Below are 11502 nucleotides of genomic sequence, written 5' to 3'. Positions count from 1 at the left end.
AAATTCATCATCATCACAAGTACATGTATTACCTTTGCAAGCTGTACAAGTATTATTAATATTTTTATCACTATCAGATAAATTAAGTAAATCAAATTCAGCTTTTGTAACGACCCGACCGGTCGTTTCGAGAGTTATAACCCTGTTTTCCCCATTCCTACTTCTTTTTGTGTAATTCAGCTATATTATGTTATATTGGGTAAGTTGGTTCGAGTCCGGAAGGAACTCAGAGTGAAATGAGACACTAAGTCTCATAATTAAAAATTTTAAGTTAGAAAAGTGGACCGGATATGTACCTATATGTAAACGACCTCGGATTTGAAATTTGATGATTTCAATAGCTCTGTATGGTGATTTTGGATTTAGGAGCGTGTCCGGAATGTTATTTGGAAGTCCGTAGAGGAATTAGGCTTGAAATGCCGAAAGTTTTATTTTTGAGAAGTTTGACCGGAGGGTTGACTTTTTGATATCGGGGTCGGAATCCGATTTTGAAAATTGAAATACCTCTGTTATGTCATTTAGGACTTGTGTACAAAATTTAAGGTCAATCAAACGTGATTTGATAGGTTCCGGAGTTGTTTATAGAAATTAGAACTTTCAAAGTTTATTAGGCTTGAATTGGGGTGTAATTCATGGTTTTAGCGTTTTTTGAGGTGATTTGAGGATTCGACTAAGTTCGTATGATATTTTAGGACTTGTTGGTATATTTGGTTGAGGTCCCGAGGGACTCGGGTGAGTTTTGGATGGTTAACGGATCAAAAATTAAAGTAGAACAGCTGCTGCAATTTCCTTCTGTTGGAAATTTCTTCTGCCAAATTCGAGCCCAGAAATCTCTCAAAAATCGAGCCCAGATCGAGCCCAGAGTCGAGGGCCATGATCGAAGCAATGATCGAGCCCAGGGTCGAGGGCCACGATCGAAGCCATGATCGAGCCCAGGGTCGAGGGTCACGGTCGAAGGCCGGGTCGAAGACATGATCGAAGGCCTAGGATCGAGAACCAGGATCGAGGGCCTGGATCGAGGACCAGGATCGAGGACCTCGATTGAAGGCCAAGATCGAGGCAGAACCGAGGTGTAAATCGGAGATTTGAACTTTAAAATTTGGAAATAAGATTTGTAGATTTGAGGGTCGAGTTGAGGTCAGATTTTGGTAAAATTAGTATGGGTAGACTCGTGGTTGAATGGGTTTTCGGATTTTGTAACTTTTGTCGGGTTTCAAGATGTGGGCCCCACTAAAACGAATTATTTATGACCAGATTCGAGGCGTTTGGAGACCAATTCACGAGGAAAGGACATTGCAGAATAAGAATTTTATGGTTTGAGGTAAGTAACGATTGTAAATCTGGTCCTGAGGGTATGAAACCCCTGATTTCGTATCATTCTACTATTTTGAAGTGACGCACATGCTAGGTGACAGGCGTGTGGGCGTGCACTGTTAGGGAATTGTGACTTGGTCCGTCCCGTAGCAACTGTAAAGTTGCATACTTTGTTGAAACCATTTGACACTTATATGTTTTAGAACGAATTTCTTTAAATTGGACTAAATGCCATGTTTGGGCCTAGCGCCAATGCTATTTGGACCCTTAGGGGATTTTTCTTACCATCCTCTCACTGTTTTTGATTAAAAATTTATACTCAGTCATGTTTATACTTGTTTACCGCATAACTCAGTTTTATGACTCTATTTTGATGCATATAAATATTTTGGGCCGAATGCCCTGTTTTACTGAAATGCCCGAGTGGCTTGAGAGGTTTATGAATGAGTGAGGCTGAGGGCCTGATTTGTGAGGATGAGTGTGGATCGGGGCTGCCCGCCTGCAGTATATTTATGACTGAGTGAGGCCGAGGGCCTGATTTGTGAGGATGAGTGTGGATCCGGACTACCCGCCTGCATCATACTTTATTATTATAGCACGTGAGTTGTCTGTGCAGATTATAGAACTTGGGCTGAAGGAGCCCCTCCGGAGTCTGTACACACCCCTAGTGAGCACAGGTACCTACTGAGTGCGAGTGCTGAGTGACTGGGAGGCATGAGCGATTGTGAGGTATGCCCGAGTGGTAAGAGTGATTGTGAGGTATGCCCGAGTGGCACGAGTGACTATGAGGTTTGCCCGAGGGGCTGTATATGAGTGATGTTTTGCCCGAGGGGCTGTTTATGATTTCATCATTTTTGCTCACCTTTGCATTGAGCCTTTGTTTGAAAAACTGTTGGAAAAATATATTTAAATGATTTTTACTAGAACCAGGTTTAAACGAGATGATTTGATTCAAACACCGATTTTTAAAGCATGTTGTACTTTACTGAGATTCCATGATATGAATGTTATATGCTTTATTGCTCGTCACTACTGCTCAGTCTTTATTTATTGTTGTTACTTACTGAGTTGGCGTACTCACGTTACTCCCTGCACCTTGTGTGCAGATTCAGGTGTAGCTGGACATGGTAGCGGTTATTGAGTGTTCTCGTTGCATATTTTCTTGGAGATAGCAAGGTAGCTGTTTGGCGATTGCAGCCCCTGCTCTTCTCCCTCTTATATTCCTCTAGTTGTATTTATTTATTTTTCGGGCTGAGTTAGCCTTGATATTGTTAGACAGATTGTAGTATATACTCATGACTAGTGACGCCCCGATGTCGGGCTTTTCTTTTCCGCACTTCTATTTTGCTTTGATTTGAACTCTTTAAATGGAGGTTTTATGTTAAATAACCTTGAAATTATCTTTGAAATGAAAATATCAGTTTGTTTTGGAAATGAGTCGGCTTGCCTAGTTCCACGATAGGCGCCATCACGACAGAGGTTAGTTTGGGTCGTGACAGATTGGTATCAGAGCCTAGGTTACATAGGTCTCACGAGTCCTGAGCGGGTTTAGTAGAGTCTTGCGGATCAGTATGAAGATGTCTGTACTAATCTTCAGGAGGCTGCAGAACCTTTAGGAAACTCCACATTCTTGAATTCTTGTCGTGCGAATCTGTTGATTCTAGTAACTAAACATCTGTTGTTTCATTCTCTCACAGATGGTGAGAACTCGTGCTACCGGTCAGGAGGGCCAGCTACCAGTACCACCAGCCAGGGCCGCGAGAGGCCGAGGCTGCGGTAGAGGCCATAGTAGGGGCATGGGTACACCCCGTACAACAGTTGGGGCAGTACCTATAGATCCACCGGTTGTCCCAGATCAGGAACAAGTTCCAGTTGTTGATGCACCAGTTCAGGCACCACCTGTGCCTATTGTGATTCCAGGCCTTCAGGAGGTCCTAGCTCAGATTCTGCCAGCATGTACTGGCCTTGCTCAGGCGGTCTCTATTTCGACGGCCGCAACCACTTCTCAGGCCAGGGGAGGCACTCAGACTCCCGTCGCTCGCACACCTGAGTAGGTTATTCAGAGACTTCAGACACCAGAGGCACCACCAACCCAGTCGGTTACTGTTGCTTAGGATTATGTAGTTCCTACTATGCCTGAGGATGATCAGCGTAGGTTGGAGAGGTTTGGGAGACTTCAGCCACCACCTTTCGGTGGCATAGAGAGAGAGGATGCTCAGGACTTTTTGGACAGGTGTCAGAGGATACTCCGTACAGCTGGTATTTTGGAGACTTATGGGGTCTCATTCACTACCTTTCAGTTTTCTGGGGCTGCACTCAGATGGTGGGAGACTTATGAGAGGCGTAGGCCTGTTGGCGCAGCACCCTTACTTGGCAGTAGTTCTCCGTGGTCTTTTTGGAGAAGTTCATGCCTCGATCTCGCAGAGAGGAGCTGCGCAGATAGTTTGAGCGGCTTCGCCAGGGTGATATGTTTGTGACACAGTATGAGATGCGGTTCTCTGAGTTGGCCCGTCATGCTATCTGGTTGGTTCCCACGGACAGAGAGAGGATCATGGGGTTTATTGATGGCCTCACTTATCAGCTACAGTTTCTCATGACCAGGGAGCGGGTTTCGGGTGCTACCTTTGATGAGGTTGTCGACATTGCTTGGCAGATTGAGATGGTTCGCGGTCAGGAGAGGGTTGAGCGAGAGTCCAAGAGGCCTCGTGGTCAAGGTGGATTCAGCGGTGCTCCTTTTGGGGTCAGTTCCAGCATGGTAGAGGTCGTCATTTCAGACAGGCTCAGTCAGCTCGGCTATTTCATCGGGGTGCATCATCTGGCCATGGTTCTCACAGTTCTCATCAGGGCCACTCATCACTTAGTGCCCTTCCAGTTCAGAGTTAGTCCCGTGCTCCACCTGTTCAGGGCTCTTCCATGCTAGGTTCTTCTACCAGTCATCCCGGTGCTAAGGGTTCCCTTCAGTTTCCGCTGCCAGCACCAGGGAGTTATTTTTAGTGTGGGGAGCTTGGGCATATGTGGAGGCAATGTCCTTATCATCATGGAGGTCTATCTCAGCAGAGGAGTCAGCCTCTGGCTACAGCACCAACTACCTCACCACCCGCCCAGTCAGCTCGGGGTGGAGGTCAGTCAGCTTGGGGTCGCCCTAGAGGGGGAGGCAGATCAGGGGGTGGTCAGGCCCGTTTCTATGCTCTCCCTGCCAGACCAGATGTTATTGCTTCAGATGCTGTGATTACAGGTATTGTCTCAATTTTCCACAGAGATGCCTCAGTATTATTTGACCTTGGTTCCACGTATTCATATGTTTTCTCGTATTTCGCCAATTTTTTGGATATGCCCCGTGAGTCCTTAGTTTTATCTATACATGTATCTACTCCTATGGGCGATACTATTATTGTGGACCACGTATATCGGTCATGTGTGGTGACTATTAGGGGTCTAGAGACCCGAGTAGATCTATTATTGCTCAGTATGGTTGACTTTGATGTGATATTGGGTATGGATTGGTTATCTCCACGTCATGCTGTTCTAGATTGTCACGCTAAGACGGTGACGTTGGCTATGCTGGGAATTTCGAGGGTTGAGTGGAGCGGTTCTGTAGATTATGTACCAAGTAGGGTGATTTCATATTTGAAGGCTCAGCGCATGGTTGAGAAGGGTTGCCTATCTTATTTGGCTTTTGTGAGGGATGTTAGTGCAGAGACTCCTGTCATTTATTCTGTTCCGGTGGTACGTGATTTTCTGGATGTGTTTTCTGTAGACCAATCGGGCATGCCACCTGACAGGGATATTGACTTTGGTATTGATTTGGTGCCGGGCACTCAGCCCATTTCTATTCTACCGTATCGTATGGACCGGCAAAGTTGAAGGAATTAAAAGAACAGCTTCAGGAACTCCTTGATAAGGGGTTTATTCGGCCTAGTGTGTCACCTTGGGGTGCACCGGTTCTATTTGTGAAAAAGAAGGATGGTTTCATGAGAATGTGTATTGATTACAGGCAGTTGAACAAGGTCACAGTCAAGAACAAGTATCTTTTGCCTCGTATTGATGATTTATTCGACTAGCTTTAGGGAGCGAGGGTGTTCTCCAAGATTGATTTGAGGTCTGGTTATCACCAGCTGAAGATTCGGGATTCAGATATTCTCAATACAGCTTTCAGGACCCGAGATGGCCATTATGAGTTCTTGGTGATGTCTTTTGGGCTAACCAATGCCCCAACAATGTTCATGCATTTGATGAACAGTGTATTCCAGCCCTATTTGGACTCATTTGTCATTGTATTCATTGACGACATCCTGGTGTACTCTCATAGCCAGGAAGAGCACGCTCAGCATTTGAGGGTTGTATTGCAGAGATTGAGGGAGGAGAAGCTTTATGCAAAGTTCTCTAAATATGAGTTTTGGCTCAGTTCAGTAGCATTCTTGGGGCACGTGGTGTCCAGTGAGGGTATATAGGTGGATCCGAAGAAGATAGAGGCGGTACAGAGTTGGCCCAGATCGTCCTCAGCCACGGAGATTAGGAGCTTTCTTGGTTTGGCGGGTTACTACCGTCGCTTTGTGGAGGGATTTTCATCTATTGCATCGCCCTTGACCAAATTGACCCAAAAGGGTGCTCCATTCAGGTGGTCGGAATAATGTGAGGAGAGCTTTCAGAAGCTCAAGACTGCTTTGACCACAGCTCCAGTGTTAGTTCTGCCATCAGCTTCAGGTTCTTACACCGTGTATTGTCATACCTCGAGGATAGGCATTGGTTGTGTTTTGATGCAGGAGGGTAGGGTGATTGTCTATGCCTCGCGCCAGTTGAATACCCATGAGAAGAACTATCCTGTCCATGATCTTGAGTTAGCAGCCATTGTTCACGCCTTGAAGATTTGGCGTTATTATTTGTATGGGGTTCATTGTGAGATCTATACTGATCACCGGAGTCTGCAGTATCTGTTAAAGCAGAAGGATCTTAATTTGCGTCAGCAGATATGGTTGGAGTTTCTTAAGGACTATGATATCACTATTTTGTACCATCCGAGGAAGGCCAATGTAGTGGCCGATGCTTTGAGTCGCCGGACAGAGAGTTTGGGGAGTTTAGCATATCTTCTAGCAGCAGAGAGACCTTTGGCATTAGATGTTCAGACCTTAGCAGGCCAGCTTGTCAGATTGGATATTTCGGAGCCTAGTCGAGTATTGGCTTGTGTGGTCTCCAAGTCTTCTCTTTATGACCGTATCAAGGAGCGTCAGTATGATGACCCTCAGTTGCTCGTTCTTCGGGATAGGATTCGGAGAGGTGATGCTAGGGATGTGACTATTGGTGATGATGGGGTGCTGAGAATGCAGGGCCGAATATGTGTGCCTAATGTAGATGGGCTTCGAGAGCTGATTCTTGAGGAGGCCCACAGCTCGCGGTATTCCATCCATCCGGGTGCCGCGAAGATGTACCAGGATTTGAGGCAGCACTACTGGTGGAGACGGATGAAGAATGATATAGTTGGGTTTGTGGCTCGGTGTCTAAACTGTCAGCATGTTAAGTATGAGCATCATAGATCGGGTGGCTTGCTTCAGAGGTTAGAGATCCCAGAGTGAAAGTGGGAGCAGATCACTATGGACTTTGTAGTTGGGCTCCCACGGACTTCGAGGAAGTTCGATGCTATTTGGGTTATTGTGGATCGGCTGACCAAGTTCGCGCACTTCATTCCAGTTAGTAATACTTACTCTTCAGAGAGGTTGGCTGAAATTTACATCCGAGAGATTGTTCGCCTGCATGGTGTCCCAGTTTCCATCATTTCAGATAGGGGTACTCAGTTCACATCACAATTTTGGAGGGTCGTGCAGCGAGAGTTGGGTACTCAGGTTGAGTTAAACATAACTTTTCACCCTCAGACAGACGGGCAGTCCGAGCACACTATTCAGATATTGGAGGACATGTTGCGTGCTTGTGTCATTGACTTTGGAGGTTCATGGGACCGGTTTCTGCCACTCGCGGAGTTTGCATATAATAACAGTTATCAGTCGAGTATTCAGATGGCTCTGTACGAGGCTTTGTATGGGAGGAGGTGTAGATCTCAGGTTGGATGATTTGAGCCAGGTGAGGCTAGGCTCTTAGGTACAGACTTGGTTCAGGATGCATTAGATAAGGTGAAATTGATTCAGGAGCGACTTCACACGGGGCAGTCTAGGCAGAAGAACTACGCAGATAGGAAGGTCTGTGATGTGTCATTTATGGTTGGGGAGAAGGTTTTGCTGAAGGTATCACCCGTGAAGAGTGTTATGAGGTTTGGGAAGAGGGGCAAGTTGAGCCCCCGGTTCATTGGGCCTTTTGAGGTGCTTCAGAGAATAGGGGAGGTGGCTTATAAGCTTGCCTTTCCACCCAGCTTGTCTAGTGCGCATCCAATGTTTCATGTTTCCATGCTCCAGAAGTATATTTGAGATCTGTCCTATGTTTTGGATTTCAGCACGGTTCAGTTGGAGGGTGATATGACTTATGATGTGGAGCCGGTGGCTATTTTGGATCGGCAGGTTCGAAGGTTGAGGTCAAAGGATATAGCTTCAGTGAAGGTACAATGGAGAGGTCAGCCTGTGGAAGAGGCCACCTGGGAGACCGAGCGGTAGATGCGGAGCAGATATCCACGCCTATTCGAGACTCCATGTATGTTTCTAGACCCGTTCGAGGACGAACGAATATTTAAGAGGGGGAGGATGTAATGACCCGGCCGGTCGTTTCGAGAGTTATAACCCCGTTTTCCCCATTCCTACTTCTTTTTGTGCTATTCAATTATATTATGTTATATCGGGTTAGTTGGTTTGAGTCCGGAAGGAACTCGGAGTGAAATGAGACACTTAGTCTCATAATTGAAAATTTTAAGTTAGAAAAGTGGATCGGATATGGACCTGTGTGTAAACGACCTCGGATTTGAATTTTGATGATTCCAATAGCTCTGTATGGTGATTTTGGGCTTAGGATCGTGTCCGGAATGTTATTTGAAAGTCCGTAGAGGAATTAGGCTTGAAATGCCGAAAGTTTATTTTTGAGAAGTTTGACCGGGGGTTGACTTTTTGATATCAGGGTCGGAATCCGATTCTGAAAATTCGAATACCTCTGTTATGTCATTTAGGACTTGTGTACAAAATTTGAGGTCAATCGGACGTGATTTGATAGGTTCTGGAGTTGTTTGTAGAAATTAGAAATTTCAAAGTTCATTAGGCTTGAATTGGGGTGTAATTCATGGTTTTAGCATTGTTTGAGGTGATTTGAGGATTCGACTAAGTTCGTATGATGTTTTAGGACTTGTTGGTATATTTGGTTGAGGTCCCGAGGGCCTCGGGTGAGTTTCGGATGGTTAACGGATCAAAAATTGAACTAGAACAGCTGCTGCAATTTCCTTCTGTTGGAAATTTCTTCTGCCAGATTCTAGCCCAGAAATCTCTCAGAAATCGAGCCCAGATCGAGCCCAGGGTCGAGGGCCACGATCGAAGCCATGATCGAGCCCAGGGTCGAGGGCCACGATCGAAGCCATGATCGAGCCCTGGGTCGAGGGTCACGGTCGAAGGCCGGGTCGAAGACATGATCGAAGGCCTAGGATCGAGAACCAGGATCGAGGACCTCGATTGAAGGCCAAGATCGAAGGCCAAGATTGAGGCAGAACAGAGGTTGTTTGGGCAGAATTATAAAAATACGGACTTCGTCCCATTTGCCATTTTTGACAAATCGGAGCTTGAGGAGAGGCGATTTTTGATATATTTTCAAGGAAAATTTGAGGTAAGTCCCTTGTGGTCATTTCTACTCCATAATATTGAATTATCATCGAATAATCCGACTAGATTACATGATTTTAAGGTGTAAATCGGAGATTGGAACTTAGAAATTTGGAAATAAGATTTGTATATTTGAGGGTCGAGTTGAGGTCGGATTTTGGTAAAATTGGTATGGGTAGACTCGTGGTTGAATGGGCTTTCGGATTTTGTAACTTTTGTTAGGTTCCGAGACGTGGGCCCCACAGGCGATTTTGAGCTAATTTTCGAATTTTTATGGAAAATCATTATTTTCTTATGAGATTAATTCCAATGAATTTTATTGACTGAAATGAATTATTTATGACCAGATTCGAGGCGTTTGTAGACCAATTCACGAGGAAAGGACATTGCAGAATAAGAATTTCACGGCTTGAGATAAGTAACGATTGTAAATCTGGTCCTGAGGGTATGAAACCCCAGATTTCGTATCATTCTACTATTTTGAAGTGACGCACATGCTAGATGACGGGCGTGTGGGCGTGCACTGTTGGGGAATTGTGACTTGGTCCATCCCGTAGCAACTGTAAAGTTGCATACTTTGTTGAAACCATTTGACACTTATATGTTTTAGAAAGAATTTCTGTAAATTGGGCTGAATGTCATGTTTGGGCCTTGCGCCAATGCTATTTGGACCCTTAGGGGATTTTTCTTACCATCTTCTCACTGCTTTTGATTGAAAATCTATACTCAGTCATGTTTATACTTGTTTACCGCATAACTCAGTTTTATGACTCTATTTTGATGCATATAAATATTTTGGGCCGAATGCCCTGTTTTACTGAAATGCCCGAGTGGCTTGAGAGGTTTATGACTGAGTAAGGTCGAGGGCCTGATTTGTGAGGATGAGTGTGGATCGGGGTTGTCCGCCTGCAGCATATTTATGACTGAGTGAGGCCGAAGGCCTGATTTGTGAGGATGAGTGTGGATCGGGGCTTCTCGCCTGCAGCATACTTTATTATTATAGCACGTGAGTTGTCCGTGCAGATTATAGCGTTTGGGCTGAAGGATCCCCTCCGGAGTCTGTACACACCCCCAGTGAGCGCAGGTACCTATTGAGTGTGAGTGCCGAGTGCCGAGTGCTGAGTGACTGGGAGGCATGGGCGATTGTGAGGTATGCCCGAGTGGCAAGAGTGATTGTGAGGTATGCCCGAGTGGTACGAGTGACTGTGAGGTTTGCCCGAGGGGCTGTATATGAGTGATGTTTTGCCCGAGGGGCTGTTTATGATTTCATCATTTTTTTCTCACCTTTGCATTGAGCCTTTGTTTGAAAAACTGTTGGAAAAATATCTTTAAATGATTTTTACTAGAACCAGGTTTAAACGAGATAATTTGATTCAAACACCGATTTTTAAAGCATGTTGTACTTTTCTGAGATTTCATGATATGAATGTTATATGCTTTATTGCTCGTCATTACTGCTCAGTCTTTATTTATTGTTGTTACTTACTGAGTTGGCGTACTCACGTTACTCCTTGCACCTTGTGTGCAGATTCAGGTGTAGCTGGACACGGTAGTAGTTATTGAGTATTCTGGTTGTAGATTTTCTTGGAGATAGCAAGGTAGCTGTTTGGCGATCGCAACCCCTACTCTTCTCCTTCTTATCTTCCTCTAGTTGTATTTAGCTATTTTTCGGGCTGAGTTAGCCTTGATATTGTTTGACAGATTGTAGTATCTGCTCATGACTAGTGACGCCCCAATGTCGGGCTTTTCTTTTTCGTACTTCTATTTTTCTTTGATTTGAACTCTTTAAATGAAGGTTTTATGTTAAATAACCTTGAAATTATCTTTGAAATGAAAATATCAGTTTGTTTTGGAAATGAGTCGGCTTGCCTAGTTCCACGATAGGCGCCATCACGACAGAGGTTAGTTTGGGTCGTGACAGCTTCATATTCTGACTCAGAATTATAAACAGATTCTAATCCAGAAGTGTATAACAAACCATAAACCTTATCACGTAACTCATCGTCTAGTTCTAAGGTTTTCAGCTTTTAAAACTTACAATTTGGAGCTATATGGCCAAATTTTCCACATTTATAACACTTAATATCAGCAAGATCTCGCTTAGACCTATTTTTCGTAAATCTAGTAGACTTGCGATGAGCTTTCCTAGCATCACGCTCTTCTTTGGATCTATATCTTGATCTCTTTTTCTTATAAGGATTGTCTGGGTTATGATACCTATTTTTCTTTTTCTCTCTATGAGCAGAAGTTTTGGGTAAACCGAACTGGGTGCAAAAGTCTCCTAATTGTGATTTTTCCTTAAGCTTATCTATCTTAAGTTGTCTGGACAATTTTAACTCATTACACAAGTTTAATCCTTCTTGTGTGCATACTCCTATCAATTTTTCATAGGTATAATCTTTTTACGGAATTTTCCCGTAACTACCCCTTAGAGTTTTTCTTACTCTTT

Source organism: Nicotiana tabacum, chromosome 2 (genome assembly GCF_000715075.1).
Source record: "Nicotiana tabacum cultivar K326 chromosome 2, ASM71507v2, whole genome shotgun sequence".
Classification (NCBI taxonomy): domain Eukaryota; kingdom Viridiplantae; phylum Streptophyta; class Magnoliopsida; order Solanales; family Solanaceae; genus Nicotiana; species Nicotiana tabacum.
Note: the sequence above shows the minus strand (reverse complement) of the source record.